Raw genomic sequence first — 24,126 nt, forward strand, 5'->3', positions numbered from 1 at the left:
ATTCCCTGAGGGCTTGAAGCAGCATGAGAGCAGACATTATTTTTACACAGAGTTGATGAAATAAACAAACAAAAAAAGCACTGGCTAAAGTAAAGCAAGGACATTTCTGGGAGTAAATTATTCTTCCACAATTAAAAAGTATGCCTAACATGATACGGAAAATTCCACTACCTCTCATCCTCAGACACCATTTTCATAATGTCCACTAAGAATTAACAGTCTGGATAATTTCTGGAAATCCAAACAGTTGGTGAGAGTTGCGTAAACTATGTGAATGAAGAATGCTTTAGAATTTAAAACATTTTAGGTGCATACTTAGGACCTCTGAAGTCAGTCTAAAACTGTCTTACAAGTAAAATGCTTCAAAATGCGACTCATAAGGCTGCTATTCAGAGTATGTGTGTATGTGTGTGTGTGTGTGTGTGTGTGTGTATATGATACTATAGGGATGACATTTGACATTAATTTAACCTCATGGAAGGAAGGTAAGATATTTAATTCCCCTTTTACATTTGTGAAGATTTATCAAACAGTTATCTCCCATAAAAGTAATACAACACCAAGAAAAATTTGATCCTGTATTAGTAATTTGGATAGATGTGAGAAAGAAGATAATGACTCAAACACAGGATGCTTCACAGACTTGAGACCATGCTCCTAAATGAAATGATATAAATCAGTAACTAAAGAAACTTTTCACAGTGATTAGGCCATGACCATAGCATGACGTCGGAAGCAATCGTCACGAGCTTCGTGCTGCCATCTCTGCACTATTTTTAACACAACCTGCTTCATGTTAAGATGGACCATACCACAGGCCAGATACCAAGAAAGAATACACAAGAAAAGCAGATACAATCCTCACCTTCAGAAGTTTTCAAACATGTGAAGAGCAATAAAAAAGCTACCCTTTCTAAGTTCATTAAGGTAACAATCCTTTATCTTCAGATGCATGAATTCTTTATTATTACAAGCAATGTTACGCAGTTCTTTAAAATCAATGATAAATAATGAAGAATTATAGGTAAATAAAAGAGATGTCAAAGACCAACCATCGTTTGAAACAGAATTCAGTCTCACTAAAATAAAAAGACAATTGCAGTGTTATTTTTTGCCTTGCATATTTACAAAGGTTTAATAAAGATAAATTCTGGCAAACTAGTACTCCACTAATAAAAATGCCACCTCACAGTGATTCAACAAGCTTTATCAACAGCCTTAAAAAATATTCCCGTATTTCTTTCCAGCAAAAACAAAAACAAAACCTGTGGCAGAACAATGGTCCCACCAAGAACAACCAAAAAAAAATATGGATACATTTTTTTAAACTCTCTGAAGGCATCTAAGAGCTACCAAAGCAGTGAGAATCTAGGAGGCCACAGTCTCAGAGAGGTGGAAGTGTGGAAATGCGAGGCACTTGATAATACTTCCCCCTGGAGGCAGGGGCCGATTCTAACTCGCCAGCTCAGAAGTTTTTCTCAAGGCAGCTGGAAAGCTAAAAGCCTGAAAAGTGGCAGCTGAAAGGCTGTAAAGCAGCTGAGAAGCTTAAAGTTGAGTAAGAAAGGCAGCTGGGGGCTGAGAAGCTGAGCAGAGCAGAGTCCATCAGTCTCAAGTCCTGGAAGCTAGCATTCCGGGCTTGTGGGCAGTGGGGGAAACAACATCTACAGGACTACACTCTCGGAATACGCAAGAACAGGAAACTGAAGAGCCCTCATAACAACCAACACCAGCATCTAACTAGTTTGTTTGTGATTCCTAATCTTAATTTTCCAAGTCAAGTTTATTTTTAAGACACAAATAAAACATCAAAAGTATTAGCTATATAAAGGAAATATTAATAAGTTGACCAAAGGCATCATCGTAAGAATGCAAAAGCAGCCCTGGCTGGTGTGGCTCAGTAAACTGAATGCTGGCTTGCAAACCAAAGGGTGGGTGTATCAATTCCCTGTCAGGGCGCATGCCTGGGTTGTGGGCCAGGCCCCCAGGAGGGGGCGCGCAAGACGCAACCACACAATGACGTTTCTCTCCCTCTCTCCCTCCCTTCCCCTCTCTGAAAATAAATAAATAAATAAAATCTTTAAAAAAAAAAAAAAAAGAATGAAAAAGCAAGCCAAATGACAGAACCACTGCGACTGCATAATCAACAACAGACTCATAACCTGAATATAGATACATATTTTAATGCCAATAAATGTATAAGAAAAACAAATCCAGTGAAACATGAACCAAGAAACTGAAAACTTCACAAAGATAGATATCCAAATAGACACATTCACACACACACACCAAAAACATGGAGAGGTCCTCTCCCTCATTATTCATCAGGGAAATGCAAATAAAAACCACAGTAAGACACCGATCCAACAGAGGCCTATATTAAAAAGACAGAAAACAGCAAGTGTGGGTCAGGGTGTGGTGCAAATGAGACACTCACCCACTTCTGTTCGGGGTAGAAACTGGGAACTGCCTGGGGAAAACAGTCTGCCATTCTGGCAAATTTGCAGTTATGCCTGCTCTACAACCCAGCAAACCCACTCCTGAACATACCCTGCACAGCGACGCTCACGTTCCTGCACCAAAAGTCAAGCACAAGTATAGTCCTAGAAGCAACATTAAAAGTAGTCAAATAATAGAAAAGCAAAAATGCCCATCAACCAAAAAACTGATAGATAAATGGGATACGTTCCTATAAATGAAAAACCGTAAGGCCATGGAAATGAACAAACTACTGCAACACGGCACATTGATAAGTCTCACAAATACGGTGTTTTGCAAAAGACACAGACACAAAAATGTATATAAAACATTATCCCATTAATGTAACATTCAAAAACAAGCAAAATAAATCTACGGTGTTAGTAATTATTGGTTACCTTTGGGGAAGAGTAGAAGTAATACCTAGGAATAGGCTTCTGGGAGGTTCTGAGGGGCTCCTGACATGCTGATAATATTCTCTCAATCTGTGCAGTCATTAACACACGTACTCATTTTTCCAAATTTCGCTGAACTTTGACTCTGTGATTTGTACATCTTCCTCTTTGACGTTATAAGCACATGAAAAAATATTCAACACCACTGTCATTAGGTAAAGGCATATTAAAACCACAATGAAACATTTCACACCCACTAGCATAGCTAACAAGTGTTGGTGAGAATATGAGAACTAGGAAACCCTTTTATACTGCCGGTGGCACTGTAAAATGATGGGGCCACTTCGGAAAACAGTATGGCAGGTTCTCAAGTACTTGCACATAAAACTCCCGTAAGATTCAGCAATTCCACTCATAAGTACTGACCCAGGAGAAATGAAAATGTTTGCCCACACGATGGATGCACATGAATGTTCACAGCAGCATTATTTTTAATAGCACAAGCCTGGAAACAACCTAAATGTCCATCAGCTGGTAAATGGATATACAAAATGTAATACATCTCTCCAGTGGAATACTGTTTGGCAGTAAAAAGAAATAAATAGATACATGCTATGTAGTGAATAAACCTCAAAATATTAGCTAGCAAAAACCCATCACAAAAAAACCATGTAATTCCACTCATAGAAATGTTCAGAAAAGGCAACTGTAGAGAGAGAAAGCAGATTAGTGGTTGCCTGGGACTAGGTACAGAAGGGGGATTAACTATAAAGATGCACAAGGATTCTTTTCTTTTTTCTTTCAATGAACTTTTTATTGGCCTTCTGCCCTGCCAAGGGATGGATGCCCCACTTCTGCTGCCTTTAATGCCTCAAAACTTTGGTGTCACTGACCTCAGACACCACTCTGCCGTCCACAATCCTGCGGGTCATGGTCTTTTGGATGGTTTGTAAGGAGGGGCTCTTGTCCAGGGCGTCATCAAGACTGAAGTCCTCCCCTTCTTCCAGGAGGCTGCAGTAGGTGGTAATCTCAGCCTCCAGCTTGACCTTGATGTTCAGTAGGGCCTCAGACTCCTGGGCCTGGTGCTGCCCCTCTCCCTGGGGTCTGGGCCAGCTCTGACCCCAGGTGCAGCAGGATCCCATTGAGCTGTTCCACCTGTATGGCCCAGCTTGCCTCCACCTCCCTCAGCCTGTTCCCCCAAACTGACCTTCAGATTCCTCATTGAGTCCAGGTCGATCTCCAACGACTGTACCATACATCTCCGCTCTGTGAGTGTCGTCTCAGCAGCGCCTATCTCAGTGGTCTGCGAGGTGACCACTGTGGTGCTCTCTTCAATCTGATGGGACCAGTACCTGTCCAGCTCCTCTCAGTTCTTCCGAACCAGCTCATCATACTGGGCCCGGATGTCTGCCATGATTTTGCCGAGGTCCTGAGATTTGGGGGCATCCAACTCCACGGTCAACCCAGAATTGGCAATCTGGTTTTATAGACCATTTACTTCCTCCTCGTGGTTCTTCATGAAGAGCAGCTCCTCCTTGAGAGCCTCAGTCTCTGTCTCCAGCTGCAGCCGAGTGATATTGGTGTCATCGATGACCTCTTGTAGCCCACTGATGTCATTCTCCACAGACTGGCGCATGGCCAGCTCCATCTCATACTTGACTCTGAAGTCATCAGCAGCAAGACGAGCATTGTCAATCTGCAGAACGATGTGGGCACTGTCCACAGAATTTGCAAAGATCTGAGCCCTCAGGTCTTCGATGGTCTTGAAATAATGCCCCCAGTCTCTGACCTGGGGTCCCTTCTTCTCTAAGTGTTCCTGGATTTTGATCTCCAGTTTCTGATTATCAGCCTCCAGGCTTCTCACCCTCTCCAGGTAAGAAGCCAGGTGGTCATTCAGGCATTGCATAGTCTCCTTCTCACTCTGGATGACCCCTATGCCCACCAGACCCCCAGCCATCCCTGCAGCCAGGCCCCCGGATCCCCAGCTGCCCTGTAAGCTGGTGGAGCGGGACACAAAGATCCGGGAGCCCGAGCCCCCGGCGCCTGCACAGACACTGGCCATGCTGCTGGTGGGCCGGACCCGGTAGCTGGGCGACTGCACAGAGCCCAGGGTCTGGTAGCTTGAGGATAAACTGGAGCATGTGCTGAAGCTCATGTTGTTCAGGGAGGAAAGTGAGAAGCTGAGACTCAGGCTGAAGCTCCATAAGGACTCTTATAGTGATAAGAAAATGTTACACTGATTACGGTAATGGTTGCACCACTTAGTAAAATTCCTGAACCACATTCTTGAAACGGCTGAGTTTTACATTATGTTAAAATACCTCAGTAAACTTGTTAAAAATTTCAAGTATGAGAGCAAGAATATGGAACCAAGCTAATTGTTCACATTAAGGAAACTGAATTATGTGATTTATATGATAGAATGTTGTATAGCCATTAAAGGTGTTTTTGAAGAGTGATGTCACAAGATGAGCATGCTGAGTGAAGAAAACAGACTCCGAACTTGTATATACAGTGTGATCTTTCTATGTTTTTCAAATTTTTAAAAGAGTTTGGAAGAAACACATCAAAATAGCATGAGATGTTTCTGGCCAGTAGGATTATTGGTGATACATTTTTTCTTTTATTTTCCAAGTCTTATAAATTGAGTAGCTTGTTTACATTCAAGAAAAAATCACTGAAGAACATTTTCATGTATTATATATTAATATTTATTTTCAGTGATCCTAAGACATAAACCTTTAAAACAAACTCTACTCCTTAGAAAAGATTTTAAGGAAGCAAAATCAGCATTTTCCTGCTTATATCATCATGCCTGTTGTCCATGGGTGGAACCCAACACAGCACTTAAAAATCTGGAAACCGATGACAGGACTTACTCAAATGTACCTCGCCCTTCAGGCAAGTGTTACTGCTATTATCATGCAAGAAAGGTGCTCTCATCGGCCAAGGGCATAACAGACTTATGAGTAGAATATAACTTTGTTATCCCCTGAAGCACAATATTTAAATATAGTTATTTATCTACTCACTGCTTTGAAAAGAACCTTATTATTTCTTCCAAATATATACCGACTAATTAAAAAAATAATACCTACTGTTTCATATTAATCTCTAGATCACCTTTCTGGTTCCCACAAATATCCCCTGGGAATCAATCCAATTTTTTTAAGAGGAAAAAAACTGTGTTTTTGTCTTTTGCTATTCAGTAATAGTTGTATTTGTTCTAAAGTTTTCAATCCAGCGTTAGAATCGTCTGAATTTCTGGGTACAGTCCCGCTCGCCACTCCACTTTTTAAACCTGTCCCTTTAGAAACTCTGACTCATCTGATCCCATACGCCCATCTCCATGAGGGTTAGACATTTACTTTTCTCTAGTAGTCACTGAGTTAGCACAATGAAAGTTTCCAAGGCCTTAAAATAAGCTCCATCAAACTGGTATTCCTTCTAAAAATGCTGGTACTTTCTTCTCCACTGCCTCTTCCCACAAATGATTTTGGCTTGTCCTTTGCAGGAAATAGAAAGTCAGTCAGGGCCACAAGACACTCTCTAGTGAGCACTTCCATGCTCTCCCTCCACTTCGTCCACCTGAGCACTGGTCAGAGCACCTGGCTGCCCTTTACAAACTACGTGTCACAGCGCAGGCTATTTAACTTCTCGGTTCCTCGGCAGAGAAATGGAGGTGACCGTAGTGCGCCCGAGTTCACGAAGCTGTTGTAAGGGTTAGATGGCGTGGTGGACGTAAAGCCCTGATACACAGCCAGCGCTCAGCAAACACGAGGCAGCAGTTCTATGCAGCCAGCAGAGAAAACCACGTCCTGCACAACACAGGCACTTCACTGACACTGAGGATCCTACCCTGTCACCCTTGCAAATGACTACTGTCCCTATCTCACTCCAAACTGAATTTAAGCCTGTTTCTCACTTCAAGATTTCACACTGCGAATCTGACATACTTTTCTTTCTCTTCCTCTGACCACCTCCACTCCAGCTTCTGACCCCTTTATTTCCGAAAAGTGACCTTCAATAATCTCTTTGCAAAACAAAAGAGATGGAGTTTCTTTGTACTTTCAGTGACTCAAACATAGTGGAAGTCTATATATTCCTTCCTAGACCTTCTAGAACAGTCCACGACAACCATGCCCAGTGTATTCCTGTCTCCAGATGCAACTATACTATAGCTTGCCTGTCGTTTCACACATTTTGCTGCTGACTATGACTGTCCTGAGAGCTCCAGCCACATAATTTCAACAAAAATGGCTAGGACGTCAACCCTGCACCGGCGGGTACTGTACTAACTGTTGGAGACTCACAGGGCATGCTACCTGTCTACTAAAAACATATGGGGGATACACATGCTAACGCCATGGTCTCCTCTCACTTCCTGTACATCTGGGCAATGTCACTGCCTGAGGTGGTTCAAACAACATCTCTTGGTATAAGACAGTGTATAAGACTCCCTGCCTCACCGCCTTACCACCTCACCTCCCCACATCAACCAGATACACGTTCTGTGGTATAACAACAATTTCAGAGAAGGTGAAATCAGAACGCCCTAATGAGATTACCAGAGACTTCAAATAACCTGTATATACAAGTCAACCATATTGTATATGTATATATTTCTTAATTAAAAAAGACGTTAAAATCCTTGTCCTGTCACATGTAAACTTAATTCACTACCACAGCAAACTCCAATAAACCTAAGAGATGTATGGAATTACAGTAGTCCCATCTTACCCACAGTTTCACTTTCTGTAGTTTCAATTACCTGAAATCAACTGTGGTCCAGAAATCTTAAAAAGTCCATAAATTAACAATTCGTAAGTTTGAAACTGCACACTGTGCCAAGCAGTGTGATGAATCTCACACCATCCCCTCCATCCTGCCCAGGATGTAAACATCGCTTTGTCCAGCACGTCTCCCTGCATTTGCTGCCTGCCCATTAGTTGCTCAGTAGCTGTCTCAGTTAGCAAATCAATTGCTGTGGTATCTTGGTGTTTGTGTTCAAGTCGCCCTTATTTTACTTCATAATGGCCACAAAGCACAGGAGTAGTGATGCTGGCAATGCCAAGGAGAAGCCATAAAGTAAAAAGGGGAGTTAGCAAAGTAAGACATTTTGAGAGGGAGAGGAAACCACATTTATATGACTCCCATTACAGTATATTGTTATAACTGTACTGTTTCATTATTAGCTGTTGTTGCTATCCAACTGTGCCTCAACTTTATCATAGGTATGACTGTATAGAAAAAAAACATGGCACATAGAGGGTTTGGAGCTGTCTGTGGTTTCAGGCATCCGCCATGGGCCTTGGAGCACACCCCCTCTGGATAAGGGGAAACTTCTGTGCCAAAGGTTTTCATGAGTGGAAAGCTAAAAAATAATGTAAGAGAAGCAGCAAAGAATTAAAGATCTTTCTGCTCTTACTATACCATTTCAAAATATGGTTGTTGAAGAGTAATGTTGGCTCATTCTCAGAAATGATGGCAAATCTCTTTGACTTTGATTCTCTTTGACCATGATCAAAATAACTGCTTAACTTGGAAAGATTCTGAAAAATCTGAATCTTAATATACTTAGGGTGCAAAAATCTATGAGGTAAGACTTTAGTTTTAGTATTCAAATCTTTCTGAATACTTAGACTAAAGAAATACTTTAGTTTTCCTATGCAAAACAGCCACCCGATAAAGACAGAAAACAACAACAGTTATCAGGTGCCAATTGATGTCACTTGCATATCTGGCTGTGACCCTCACTCTTCAACCATACTCCATGTATGTTATCTAAATCATTGACATATACTTTTCAACTTGACTTACACGTTTCTTTAAATTTATTTCCTTCCTTCCTTCAATAGTTATCAAGCACCTGTTCTAAGCCAGCTTCTGATTAAGCATAGCAAACAATGAACAAAACATGTACCTCCTGATCTTATATAGCTCACAGGTCTAATGGAGATACTCACTGTAATGGTTAATTTCACATGTTGACTTGACCAGAATACAGGGTATTTGAATAAAACATTATTTCTGGGTGTGTCTATGATGGTGTTTCTGGATGAGACTGGCATTTGAGTTGGTAGACTGAGTAGAGAAGACTGCTTCCCCAATGGGGATGGGCATCATCCAATCCGTTGAAGGCCTAAATAAAACAAAAAGACGGAGGAAAGGGGAATTCACACTCTGCCTGACTATTTGAGCTGGAACACACCCAGCTTCCCTCAACCTGTACTTCAGCCATTGGCTTTCCAGCTCTCAGAACACCATGGGCTCTTGTGGGTCTCCAGCATGCAGATGGCAAATCATGGGACTTCTCAGCCTCTATAATCATATGAGCCAATTCCTTGTAATAACTCATATCTATCTCCTATTTGTTCTATTTCTTTGAAAATCCCTGACTCATACCAAACATACATAAATATACATACACACACAAAATGACCCCTGGACTACACCATGGTACGTGTGCTGTGAAGAAAACCTCAGGATGCTCCAAGAGTAGAAAACAGAGAAAGCATAATTTCTCATATATATGCCCATATTGTCTTGCAACAGTCTCTAAATCTCATGTCCTAGGACAGTATATTACCTATTCACATGAATCCTAAAGTACTAGGCTGAAAACCAGTATATTTTGGTTTTGTAGTTATAAAACTCACTAACTAAAGGACTCTCTACTAAACCTTGCCATAGAGAAGAATTCTTGCATAAAAATGATTGCCTCCTACAACCCAACCTTATTTCCATATGTTATTTCTAAATTTTAATTTTCAGTCAAGTTTGCAGTGCATCCAACAATGGGGAGGAATTGGTCTAGTAAAAAGGGTTACATAATTGTCATTCAAAGTACTGCATATATCACCTCTCAACACCCACTCTGCCCCCCACCACCCAAAAAATCATGCAAAGAAGTGTTTTAGAGAAAATCTGCAACATTCACTTTAAACCTCTAGAAATGAAAAAAAATCAAGGTAAAAATGGCTGTATTTTAAACACCAAAGAACAATTTCTCATCATGCACCATAAAACCACAAGAGAGAAAAGATTTGGGGTGAGGTTGTGCTGTCTGTTCATAATTGGGTTACCCACTGATAGTGTTCCAATGATGCTGCCATTCAGTAAGGTGCCTGCTGCTAGTCCTCTGGTCCCCTGCTCAGAGATTAAAGCATCAGCAGAAGCTCTGCAAGTTCACAAAGTGCTGATGCAACTGACATATAGCTGGTGAGACCAAGCACCCATAGGGAATTCCCTGGCCCAATGTCAACTATACACACAATAGTCAGAATTGCAATTCCAGGATTTCCTCTTACACAAAAAAAGGGGAAAGAAGAGCAGTAAATACTACTATATAAATATCACTGCTTATACTATGTGAAATTTTTCCAGAAAATTTTATTATACTTGATGTACGATCACTCCTCATTTAATTTCTCCTAACAGATACGGCCTGTGAGAAAGTGACACCAGAAACTGCCGCGTACGTGCACACATATGTGTGTGTGCGCTCAGCATGTGTTCAACCATGGCAAGAAGCATCACACCACAATGACCCAAATGCAGAGTTTGTCTAACGGTTGATGTAACAAACGTAAAAATTCTTCTTATACGTAGAATAGTGATTATGCTGGAAATGAGTAGAAGGAGCGGAATAGATTCTGGGAGGGGCAGTATTTAGTAAAATGATCACTCCAAGTTGCAAGTTTGTATTATATTAGGTAAGCAGAAAATTCAATTTCTGCAAGGGCCACAAACTAAATGGATGCTTTCTGTAATGTGGCGTGTCATATGAGCGTCCCCTGTCTATCCACTAAAAAAAAAATAGTAACAATTACCAGAAGGGTCTGGTCCTGGAACTTTATTCCACCCTAGAATCTAGATATGAAGAAAGACTTTCCACAGATGAAATTCTACTATGTGAGCTGCGAGTATCATTTCTCTTCTGGTGCGTCCTGTGCAAGATGTGGAAAAATAACACAAAAAGACAGACTTTAAAACTCGGAGTGCAAAAGAGAAACTATTTCATAAAAAGAGCAAAGAAAATAGTAGAAGCTTAACTTTATGACATGTATAATTATCACATGATAAATAGAATAATTATCCAGAAGTAATCAAGTTACTCCTTTTTTTAAAATTTGGATTCATTTTATCACTGTATCTAAGTCTTTAGAGCTAATCCACAGTAACTGAGTTTTGAGTGACATAAATGCTGAGATTCTTAAACTCTTTCTACTTTAACTGTTCTTTACAAGGCTGTACCATATCTATACCATGTAGGGCTAAAGAAAATAAGTGATTATGTTTTAGTAACAAGGTAAAAACTAAATGTTTCTTAAAATGTTTACCAAGATGTAACCGCTTGGAAAAAAGCACATAATTTCTACTTTTCCAAAGTGAACCCACCCAGAAGAACCCCGCAGTGTGCCATCTTTAACTTGCTTCTGAGAGTACAAACCATGGCAATGAAGCCCACGGGTGGTTTCTTCACTTTCCCGACTATCGTTTTAAAGGCAAAGCCCAGAAATCTGGGGAAAGAGAAAACTAAGTGTGACCAACAATGTCTTTCAAGCTGGAAGATGCAACCAGATAGAGTAATTTAATATAAGATGTCTGCACTAACTCCTAAAGAACAAAATACAAGTCAAATACTAAACAAATGTAAACAAGATGATGTTTAGGGCTCAGAGAGAGAAAGTGCTGATACCACTGTCCTATACAGAAATCTTCAGATTGATCAGCAGAGGAAAATGGTGCAGGATAACACTGGAGTTAAAAGGGAAAAGACAAGCAAGCACTGGCCCTCACGTCTTGACACATGCGCATCTTTTTCTTTTCCAAAGCAAACCCCTTAGAGGGGTTAGTTAAGGTATGCACATGAACTTGAATAATTTTGTTTCTATTTCTGTCTGTAATCTCAGAAACAAATTAATACTTTAGCATAGTTAAATTTCAACCATTTGAGTTGGGATTACAGAAGTATAATATTTGTCAGAGGACCCCAATAGCAGCCAGGACTAAAAGGGCTACTTCTGCTCTATTAAAGATGAACAAACAATAAATTTCTCTAAGCCAAAAAGGCAAATAGTTTCCCTCCCAAAATCTGTAATCATAAAGTAGCCCTGAGAGTTAAAAAAAAAAAAAAGAAAAGAAAAGAAGAAAAGAAAAGCTCCAAGCACAATTTTGATTTAAAATGTGCCCAGGTCAGTAGAGCACCCAAGCTCACAGTAGGAGAAGCAGAATATTTTTTCCCTCTGGAGGAATCTGCCTTTAATCCAGGCCTGAAAAAATTACCATAAAGTTCTGAGGAAAGGGAGCAGCTTATAATCAAAAACCACAAAACCTCAAAATGATTAAAGCTACAAGAGCAGGAGGTCAAAAAAAAGACAAACAGACCCACCAAAAGACTTCAGTTATAGGAGTTATTAGACAATGAGCATCAAAGTTTTTAAAAATGGTTTAAACTGTGAGGAGACAAGCAGATATGAAAAAGAATCAATGTTTTAGAAATAAGAAATATAACTAATATTAAAAACTCCATCCACAAAGTACAATATTAGACATAACTGAATTAGTGAACTGCAAGTTGGAACACAAATTTCTCCTGAATATAATCAAGAGAAAACAACGGAAGGTAAGAGATAAAAGATTTAAGAGACAAAAAAGATAAATATCTTTTTTGCATGGTCTAATGAACATGCAATTGGAGTCTCAGTGGAAATTATAAATTTAATACAGGAAATACTTGAAACGATAATAAATAAAACTTTTCAGAATCCCTGAAAGATGCCAGTTCTCAATTATAGCCTATCTAATGCCAATCGGGACATTTTTCATTATATTTGGAAACATCAGAATGAAAATTCAGAACCAAAAAAGGGAAGGAGGGAGGCAGGAAAAGGGAAAGGAAAGGATGATAGGGGCACAGAAAGAGATAGAGAATTTTTAAGAATCTTTAAGGAGAGGGAGATTATCTGAGTATCTTTAAAAGGTATTCGAAGAAACCCGAGGGAAAAAATAGATTCTCCCACAAAGGAAAAGTAATTAGCTTGACTGCTTCATTCCTACTGGCAACAATAATATTCAGAAGACAACAGAATGATACTTTTCAAAGTTCTGAAAGAAAATAACTGTCAAAATAGAGTTCAATACCCAAGGAATCTCTCTTTCAAGAAAGTAAAATAAAAGGATTGTAACAAAAACAAAATCTCTGTTTCTTTTCTTTCTTTCTCTCTCTCTGTCTCTCCCCTGTCCCCCCGCCCCCCATCTTTTATACACATACACACACACTCAGTAAAGGAAAAGTGAAGGATGCACTTGGGCAGGAAAAAATAAAATGATCCCAGAGGGAAGGTCTGATATACCAAAAAGAATGGTTAGAAAAAGTATTGATAAATACATGGTTAAATATAATAGACACTGTATACCACCGTGACAGTAATGTCTAACTTATTAAGAGGAAAAAAATCATACTAGAACTATGATGGTCAGCAGCAGTGACACATAAGTTGGAAGTGGATATCATAAGAGTTAAAATATTCTTAGGAATTTGCATTTTTAAAAAGGACAATGTATTAGTCTGCCTGTGCTACCCTAACAAAACATCAGACTGGTGGATTAAACAACAAATTTATTTTCTTACAGTTCTGGAAGCTAGAAGTTCAAGACCAAGGAGTCTGGGGGTTGGTTTCTGTTGAGAGCTCTCCTCCTGACTTACATCTGCCTTCTCACTGTGTCCTCACACGGTCTTTCCTCCGTGCACACATAGAGAAGGAGAGTGAGGTCTCTGGTGTCCCTTCTCTTCTTTAGGGACACCCGTCTTACTGTGTCAGGACTTCATTCTTATGACTTTTTGTAACCCTAATTACCTCCAGACCCTGTCTCCAAATGCAATCACATAGGTTAGGGTTTTACCGTATGGAATTTGGAGTGGACACGATTCAGTTCACAACAGAAGGCAAAGATACTAACTTTAGGTTAAGATGCGTATGCAGAGTAAAATTGTCTGGGTATCTACTAAAATAGACATAAAACTTATAGCCAGTCCCATAACCCAAAAATAAAAACAGTAAAAACGGAAGAAAATCAATCCCCAAAAAGAGCAAGAAAGGAGAATAGGAAGACACAAGACGCAGAAAAGTATGTAATAGTGTGATAAAGAAATCCAAATATATCAATCTTCATTCTAAATAGGACAATGACTAAACCCTGTAGTTAAAAGCAAAGATCCAGCTAAATGCTATTCATAGAAGATATTTCAAAACATTAATACATAGGTCCAACCTCAAAGTCAGAGAAAGATCTATCAAGACAATCTCAACCCATAGAGAACCCTACATTACTGTATTAGTATCAAAGAACAAAGACAAGGTCAAGCAGCACATGCTAGAACAGGGGGAAGCGCCAGGTACGAGGAGAACAGAGACCCTCGGTCTTAGAGAAAGGAGGAAAGGAGGCTTTCACTGTAGAGAAGACCATGTCTGAAAAAACAATACTGGCCCAGAAACTGTTGGAGTGTTGTGTTCTCTTTTCTTCACAGCCAACACTAAATTCTAAATATGAAAACTGTACTTGAAAATGTAAGTGTGACCTTGCATTCATTAGGGTCATGTCTCATGGCTAACGATAACTTTACTTATACAAATGAAGAGGAGAAATCTCTCCCGACATTTAACTGTCAGCCCTTCAGTGTGCACATGTCCTTTGCCTAGTTTTTGCCCGTTTTATATCCCTAGTTTTGTTCTTAGGCATGATCATGTTTTTGTGGTAGCCGGAACGACACCTCCCAGGTTTCAAAAGGTAATTTCTGGCTAAAATAAAGTTTTCTATTTTTGACAGAAATGGAGAAAGCTATAGATAAATATATAGATAAAATATAGATATTAAACACACACCCCCCATAGGGCTCAAAGCTAAATCCTATAAATTTAAACCTCCCAACTTTTTTCTAAATGTTAAGAATCCAGAAGTTGGCAGCAAAGGGCAGAAAACAGAGTATTTTAAAATCTTTCCTATATAGGAAACATCATTCATTCACTCAACCGTACAGCAATTATGGATGCGTCAGTATCAGTCCATGTGGGCGGGAGGTCAGACGGTAATACAGTAAGGGGACCGAAAGTGAGAAAGGGACGACATTCTCAGGGCACACCGTCAACTGCTGGGCCTGTCTCGGCGGAACTAGCATTTACAGCTGTGACTGAGCACTAATGGGGAGTCTGCTGCGGCAGGACCTTGCAGCTGAGTCTTTGTAAATATTTAGGGTTACTCCATCTGGATGAAGCCCTAGTCAGCCAGGTTTGGGTTCAAATACTAACTTGAATCTTTCATATTATACTGGCCCAAAAAACTACAGACGGTGGTGAAGGAAGACCATAAGTCTATAGATTTTACATTGAGAATAATGAAATGCCCTGAGGTCAGTGAAAAACATCAATGGCTTTACCCCTACTGAAAAATTCTACTTTTACGGCTTCACTCAGAAGGACTAACCATAGATGTGTACAAAAACTGAGCTGTAAAATACCGCTCTATGAGAGAGGAAAAAAAGGAAGGAAAACCTGCCTGATAATATGGTGGCATATCCCCAATAAATTATGACACATCCATGGAATAAAGTACTATAATCAAAATATATTACAGAAGATCATTCCATTATACAGAATATGGTTCCTCTTTGTATGAAAAGTAAAAAAAAATGTATATAGTGAAATGCCATCTTTAGAAATTAAAGCATCATAGTATTTCTCTCTATACACCACAATGCTAACAACAGTTATCTCTGGACATAATTCTCCTTTTCCTCCCTCTTTTTGTTGTTTTTTTGTTTCATTTTGTTTGTTTGTTTTTTGCTTGTCTGAATTTCCCAAATTTTCTATAACAAATATATGTTACTTCCAAAATAAGAAAAATATCTACTATAGCAAAAGAATAAAGATTTGAAACCTTACAATAGCAACTATACAAGAAATATGGAAACAAAAATGACAAGTTCTTAACATCGCTATACCTTCAAGTAGGAACAAATTTACTCAAAGCCTATCTAAACAAATACAACACTCATAATGTATATTAAAGAATTCAATAATTCAAGAGAAGGAAAAATGTTTGAAGAAGAGGTGGGCATGAACTGAAGAATTAAAGAACAAATTTTTTGCCAGTGCTGGATACTGTGAAACTTTAGAAGACATCACATTGGGCAAGGTTAATCAAAATAGAGCAGGAAAACAGCCTACTTCATGTACAGCCTGGAGGAAATGGACAAAATACACTGAAATGATGAGGAGAATAAATTTTATTAGAAGTAATTAGATTAGGCAAACATTTTCCCCTCTGGAAGGCAATGGATGCCTGGAATAGCCCCTTTCCACATCGGCTCCCTCTGAATCCGAATTCTCCCAGGATTCACTTAGTAGATCAAAACCCTGCAGCAGACACCCTCAACCACGTACCTCAGGAACACCTGGCACAGATGTTAACTCATTCCTACATAGCTTCTAGTTGAAACTGTGATTCTGACCCAAACTTCCAGCATCTTTAAATACCTGAAAACATTCTTTCTCTAAAATTGCCCATACGTTTATTGTTGTTTAAAAAGATAGAAAGAGGTGACCTCCCTTTGGAAGATAACAGCTACAATAAAGAATTGTATCCATTTTGTACCATCTGCCCAAGGCAGATCCTTAGAAATTTTCATGATAAAAAGAAAAAGTTGCCTAGCCCTGGCTGGGTGGCTCAGTTGATGGGAGCACCATCCCATACACTGAAAGGTTATGGGTTTGATTCCCAGTCAGGTTACCTAATTAGGTCGTGGGTTCGATCCTCAGTTGGGGCATGTATGGGAAGCAAACCAATCAGTGTTTCTCTCTCTCTCTCTTTCTCTCTGCTTCTCTCAAATCAATAAAAACATCCTCTTGTGAGGATTAAAAAAATATGCCCAAAATATTTTTCAAATGCTTTAGTGACAAAGATCTGGCTAAGCTAAATGAAAGAAAAATAGTTACCTAAGAAACTTTGGTCAAAAACCTCGGAAGGTTAAATTAAGCTTACAACTATAATGACACATAATGGTTTCAACTGAAAATTATCTAAGATCGATGAATATATATGCCAGGTGATTGGTACAGTATCTGGGTACAAAAAGTGGCTGGGGCTGCTTTTTAATCTAAATTGGGCCTGGGAGGACATAAATTCTTCAGTATTCCCACCTGAAGGAAATAATGAAAATAACAGTGTTATCACTAATCTCAACAGGTGATCACTAGATTATCCTCCTGTGACTATATATTCACTCTTGCCCAAGACCTAAAAACTATGATAAAATCCAACCTTCCAACTCTCCACTTCATTTCTAATGAACATGAATAATCTTTCTAGTATAATAAGCTAGAGTTTCATGCTTGAGTTTTTTTAATCTTCTGCCACATAGACAGAAATGGAAACAAATTACTCTTACCAATCCTGTCCATATTTACTGGCACAGAAACTAAAAGGCACTTTATCCTATGTGTCAAACTCAAAGACTAAAACAGCTTGCTGTCTGTCAGCTTCAGAAACCATTTTTTACAAGCATGGCAAACTGCCTCAAGCCAACTAAATGCTAAACCATGTTGGGCTGCCCACACTGCAAATTATTTGGAATGTTCTGCATGTTTTGTGGCTGCAAAAGTACCTATTATGTGGATTATCCAGTTGAAATTAGGGCCACATCTGACCTTGAACAGAAAATTCCCAGGAAACTTGAAACTGTAACTGACCAAGATCCCATCAATACTGAAAGTCTGAGATTTCAGGCTCACAGTCAAACACATCCAACGTTATATTTCAGGGCCCAAGACGTACAGCATAAACTCCGGGAAACACATTACCGTCTGCTCCAAGTAAACAACTAAAAATCACCCTAAATACACACATGCCACAGCTTCAAAAAAATTGCTAAATATAATGAGTAAAGGGCATTTGTAGCACATATAAACACATTTCTGGTAAATACCAAATTAAAGCAAAAAATCAATCTAAAAAATGATGTCCTTCCATTTCCAATTTTCATTACATATGCTGAAATGTAGCAGCTTCAGCTGTGGAAGGCAGTGAGAAATATCTCAAAGCTTCGCTTGGAGTGATTGGAGCCCTTTATTATAGGTATTATTTCCTTTCTTATCAATTAAGCACTTTATTACTGAAACTGTACACCTATTATAGGATTACGCAATTAATATTTTTATTAGATTTAAACCTCTTTCAGGACAGAGAGAACAGATCTGATGTTGAACATCTTTATATGCTCCATCTTGAACAGTGTGCCTGGTACACAGTGAGTACTCAACAAATGCTCTACCTACCACCGCTCCCTAATGAACCTCTCCTGCAGTGGTGGAACGCAGCAACAGTTTTTATTGCCACCTCAGTTCTGAGGGTTGACGAGATTCCCTGGATGGTTTTTACTCAGTAAGGGGTGGCGAAATCATCTTGCATGCTTCCTCATTCAGATATCTTGCAGGTGATCTGGTTGTTAGTGCAGCTCTCAATAGGGATACCTACAGGTGTCCTCTCCATCTGTGATGGGCTTCCTCACAGCATGGTAACTGGGTTTCAATAGCTAAGTCTCAGAAGAGAGAGCCAGGAAAAAACTATTTCTTATTTTCTAAACTTACCATGTAAATCACATAGTATCCCTTCTACCACATTCTATTCTTTAGAAGTAAATCACTAAGTTCAGCCCCTAGAAAAAAGGAAGAGAATTAGTCTCCACCTCTTGATGGGACAGTAGCAAAGAAACTGTGGACATTTAAAATTACCATAATAAATATTTGAGATAAAAATTCTATTATTCCTCCCTTATCTTCAACCTTTCTATCTCTATTCTCACTGCTCTATTACTTAGAATCACGCTCAATTTTCCCACAACTTCAAATTACGTACCTAACACCCTCCAGACAAACACTCCACTCTTGACCTTGTGTTACCATGTAACATTAAATTTCTCCTTCTATGCTCATCCAAATTTCTTAAAATTTTAATGTAGGTATTATTTTTCCAAGCATTAATGGGTACCTCTTTCAAATCAAATACTTAGGACATCATTTCAAACTGGAATACCAAAACTTTCCCAAAGTTTGCCTCCCCATGCCTTTGAAATCTACTCTCTAAGACAGGGGTGTCCAACCTTTTGGCGTCTCTGGACCACACTGGAAGAGGAAGAGTTGTCTTGGGCCACACATTAAATACACAAACACTAACAAAAACTGATGAGCAAAAAAAAAAAGGTCCACGCATAATTTTCATGGTACCCACCACCACAGATAAGCAAAAAAGTCTTCACATAATAACCCTAATTATGCAGCAGCCTTTTCGATAATCTTTTAGAATCACTGAGCAGGTCCCAAGTTTGTGATCACTAACATAGAAAATGTACATATCTAAGAAATAAAACTAAGTAATATTTTAAGTAAATTTACGATTTTGTGTTGGGCCGCATTCATAACCATCCTGGGCCAAGGGTTGGACACCCTTGCTCTAAGCCCAGACCAATGGGAAATGCACTGGAGGTCATTTGAAGTGTTAAAAGAAACTACACTGACAAGATAAATTCGACCTAGGGATTCCTCTACTGAAGGTTAAGAAATGTCTAATTCAATCATCCACTGATGGAATAATTCAGTCCATTTCGATAAATATTTGATTGGGATCCTCGGCATATGGCTCCCTGGGCCAAGCTCTGTGCCAGAATAAGAAAATATTGGGAAACAGTATATTTCAATTTAACTGATATTCATGAAAATGCTGAAGAGATGACAAGCTCTAACAGTAACTATGTGTAGCTTTTGATCTGTTAGATTTGCTCTTCTCAATGCATGTGTATATCAAATCCCTGAATTTTTCCCTGTTCTATATATTATTTATTATTATTATATATATTTGTTATATATAATAAATATTATGTATAATTCCCGTTATATATATTAGATACACACAAATATAGATTTTATATATTGATACATATACATTTACTTTCAAAAAGAATCATTCACAAAGCAATCATCTCAAATCAAATAAACCACATACAAAATCTCAAGGGACTCATATTAATCAATGCAATTCAAGAACTAAGTCACATCTCCCTTAGAAACCCAAATTCTTATTGAATATAGTACTTACTTGCCTGGAGCCCAGCAAAGTTAAGGTAAAATGGTAACTGTAGTTAGGGTTTTAAGTATGTGACTTTTTCTAAGCACATTTTTTTTTCTAAGAATGTTCAGTTAGCTGCAAATTTTCAGAAAATGCTTGAAATTATGAGTTCTTTTCATAAAGTTTCAGTTCTGGTATACTGAACAGCAGTGACAAAACTGTGCCCAGAGATGAAAACCTATATCCCCAATAAAATGCTGTAATAGGAATGGTTGCTCTGGAGTAATTTTCTTTCACCATCTCCCACTGCAAGCAAGGTGTTGGCCACAACAGTCCCTGCCTGTTTTGTAGTGTATCTTTCACACACAAAAGTATATGTAAAGCATATACTTGATTAACTCCTTCATGATACTCTTTTCTTCAAACTCCCACGTTCTATTTTTATTTTTCAAAATAACTTGGATGGTGTAATCAATTATGTCACTAAAATTTGGGCCATTACAACACTTCACAAAATATAGGGACTTTTCATCATCACCTTCGATTTGTAGCTGACACCAGACATACACAGTATCAGTGGAGAAGACAGAAACAAGAATAGACGGGTGTGGTAGACACCTTGGAATGTGAGGAAATAGGCTTCAGTCACCCACAGGACACATGAAAAAAGAAAACTTACCTATTTGGGTAATAAATGTACTTACATATTAGGTTTCACCAAATAATTACATGTACTAGATACCTCATCCGAGGGTAAAACTGTCAGAAGCAATGTCAGATTATGCAAGAAACATCAGGTTTTATTTATGACTCTTAGGAAAAGTACTCCTAAAATTAGGTGGAGCCTATTATTTTAAGACAATGAAAATCAACAAATAAAGAGAAACTTCCATTTTAAAAAGATATGGTTAAAAACTCATCTTAATCACTGAAAATACCTGCATACCTTTTACAGGGCTCCCTGTACTTCCTAAGTGGAGAGGACCAAGTCTAAATATTCAATCAGGGACTACACGATCACTTTGAAATTTGGGGCCACTGCTGGGGGATGGGGGAAGGGGTGCAAATTTCAGAAAGATATATTGTTAGGTGTGTGTGTTTGTTCAGCGCGCTGGGCCTCTGCGTTATTTTCTCTTTAAAAAAGAAAAATTCCCAAAAGCAAAAGGGGCGGGGGAGGGAGAACGGCAATCAGGGCGACGCCGAACACCGACCCAGGCAGAAAAGCCACGCAGCGCCGCAAGCTTACCCACATGCAAGGGGCAACCTCCCCGAGCTGTCGGAGCTCGCAAGGAGCCCTCCCGGGTGGGCAAACGAGGTGAATTTCACCCCCAAAGAGTGATGAGACCACAGTGTAAAAGTTCGAGAGGATTCCATCCCCTCCTTCACTCCCTGCTCAGCGTCTCGGGGAGCGAGCCCTGCGGTGAGAATTCCGGCACTGGCAGCCAACCTGCAGCCTCCCGCTTTCCTAGAAGGCCTAACTGCCCGGGCGGGCGGGGATGGGGGCCGGCGCGGTCGGGAGGCCCGGCCAGGCGGCGCGGGGGACACCGAGTCCCGGCCGGCCCCGCCGCTGAAGGCACACGAGAACAGCCGCAAAAACCTCCCCGCACACCCGGGCTTCTCCTGCCCAACTTCGGGCTAACCAGCCTCCTTCCCAGCCACACACTCCACCCAAAGCACCCCCTCCCCAGCGCGGCGGATCCCAGGGCTCCCGCCCGCGGCCACCTGTCCGTCCCGGGCGCGCGAGGACCCCAAGTCCCACCTCGTACAAAGGGCTGCGCGCCGGCGGCCGCAGAGCGCGGGGAGCGTGGCCCCATCCAGTGCCTCCCGGAACTTTCCTGACATAGCACTTCTCTCCCCGCTGCAGAAAACAACGCTTCCAGGCTGGGGAGGAGGAGGAGGAGGAACAGGAGGAGGAAGAGGAGGAGGTAGAGGCTTTCCGGGCGGCGGCGGGAGCTGGAGCGGAAAGTGAGGACCTCCGCGGCTGGGAGCCACCGCCTCTCGATCTGCTGGGGGTTCCCGCCCCCAGGGTAACCAAGCTCCCGCTTAAAGGAGCCCTCCGCGTTTTAGCACGGGAGGTGAGGGGGTGGGAGAGGGGGCAGGGGAGGCAAGTTAAGAGTGTGGGGAGCAGAGACAGAGATTCCGGAGGCCGCCGTCAGGGGGGCCCCTGGGATGCTGCGCTCGCCCTTTCCTGTCTGCTTCCCGAGCTCCCCGCCAGGTCTCGGTGGCCTCTCAGCCTGGGCAAAGGTAGTGTAAGTGCTCGGAGCCGGCAAGCGGGGCCACCCTCGCCCTGGCTGGCGCCCCCCAACGACGGTCCTTGAAACCTCGCCCCTTCTCTTAATCGCCCTCTCCTCATTAGGGTCTTTTCTTCTACCTCCCACCCACCCTCCCCAGCCACACACACCCCTCTGCCCTGCGACGCTGCCCTGGCCTGCGCCCCCCAAAGCTGGTGGAACTGCGTTTCTTTCCTTGTTTCCTGCTTATTGTTCCTTTAACTCTAACACAGTGATGAATATCTCCCCCAAGAGTTCAGGAGACAGAATAACTAAAGACCAGCCGGGGCTCCTGTACTGGCCCTTGAAGGTGTCACTGGTGTGTGGCATGGGAGCCTTGCCACATGCCCTGCTTTACCCTGTGCCCTGTTCTCTTCCAGTGGCCAATTACCAGGTGTCCTTCAGCTGGATTTGTTGAACCATTGCCTTCCATCAGCAAAGACTGGAATGAAAGATCTCCAAACTGAACTTGGGAAGGTCCTCCAGAAACCATACCTTAAGATGTAAATGATACTGGGATGTGCTGCTTTCGAGTGATAAGTTATACTTTTTTCCCACCTACCACCATTTGTGATGACTGCTGAGACTACAGTGGGGTATGCCCAGTGTGGGGGTGCCCCCAAGACACACAGCATCAGCAGCTATGGTCAGCCTAGGCAGAGACCACGGTAACAGTGGGTGTGAGCAGCAGTGGCCTTGTTTTCCTGGCTCCAACTCTTGCTTCTTAGTACCGTAGGGCCTCATCATAGTGTTGTGTCATTTGAACCCTACACAGTGTCCTCTGGCAGAGGTGGAGGTGGAGATAAGTAGGGAGTTGAGGTGAAGACCCAGCCCCGCCCCAAAAGAGGTGGGGGCGAGGCTCAGAGAAAGGCTTATTTTCTAATTTGCACAAAGACGCGCGTCCCTAGCCTGCAGCTGGACCTCGGATCTTTCTCGCCTGTCACTTGCAGCCGTGAAATAAGCACATGTGGACTTGTAGAGGAAGAAGGCAAGGAGACAATATGCAAAAGGGTGAAGCAACTTCTGTTACAAGATGGAGAAGAAATAAGCCTCTAAAAAACTACAAGGCGTGGTCCTGCCTGGACCACACATTAAGGAGGGAGGAGGTTGGCAGTTACCAAGAGTGCAGATATCCTGGTTTTGTGATAATCTCCTGTAGAGTCAGGGTAGTTGGATGTGACAGAGCACCCGTCTCAAACTGACAAGAAAACCTACAGTGAAGGAGATTGAAACATATTGGCTCATATGCTTATAAATCCCAAGAGTAAAGCTGGGGATGGGAGGGGAAGAGTTTTTCTAAATCCTTTTTTTTTTCCTCCAAGTACACGAAGAGTGTCAGGATTCAGTTTCTCTCCATATCATGGCTATGCCTTCATTACTCTCGTTTTGTTTTCTCTAGTCGGGACCTAGACCTGCAGGCCCAGGCTTACTTCCTCCTCCAACCTCCTTGGCAATTGATCTCATTTAGCAAGAGATCAGGCCAAGGAATGAGTCTCACTGGACTCACTTGGATTCTGTGCCCATCTATAACCGTGGAAGCATTATAACCATGTGTTGGAATACGCACAGCCAGGTTAGGGTCATTTACCTATGTCCAAAAAAGGTCACGGCAGACATTTTTAGGGCCCACCCTCTCCCCAGTAATACCCATGCCACATGGAGAGAGGAGGTTCCCCAAAAGAAAATTAGTGTTGTTAACAAAGAAGAAATTACTGTTGAGGGAATAAAAACCATAGATGACCCATGCCCCACAGCCCTCCATTCCCCAAACGCACACAGACATACCCCAAAGCACCTGACTACCTCTCTGGCTCCTCTGCCAGTAGGAATAAGAAGCTTGCTGATGGCCATGGGATTTCAAGTAC

At 41.0% G+C, this 24,126-nt stretch overlaps 1 protein-coding gene and 1 pseudogene across 3 annotated transcripts in view; both read right to left on the bottom strand.

The window, feature by feature from the left end:
- Positions 1–22,105, bottom strand: part of GPR63 (G protein-coupled receptor 63) — a 49,514-nt gene extending 27,409 nt beyond the window's left edge. Inside the window, exons 1-2 of one of the 3 annotated variants that reach the window (XM_045188610.3) lie at positions 21,751–22,105; positions 8,837–9,012 (exon numbers count right to left, since the gene is read on the bottom strand). The gene's annotated coding sequence lies outside the window, so the exon portion shown is untranslated. Of the gene's footprint in view, positions 1–8,836; positions 9,013–10,702; positions 10,975–21,750 lie in introns of those variants that run through there. The other 2 variants (XM_045188611.3, XM_024552130.4) reach the window with 2 other exon arrangements.
- LOC112297318 (keratin, type I cytoskeletal 18 pseudogene) lies at positions 3,723–5,025 on the bottom strand (annotated as a pseudogene).
- Positions 22,106–24,126: the final 2,021 nt, after the last annotated feature.

The sequence above is a fragment of the Desmodus rotundus genome, chromosome 11 (genome assembly GCF_022682495.2).
Source record: "Desmodus rotundus isolate HL8 chromosome 11, HLdesRot8A.1, whole genome shotgun sequence".
Taxonomy (NCBI): Eukaryota; Metazoa; Chordata; class Mammalia; order Chiroptera; family Phyllostomidae; genus Desmodus; species Desmodus rotundus.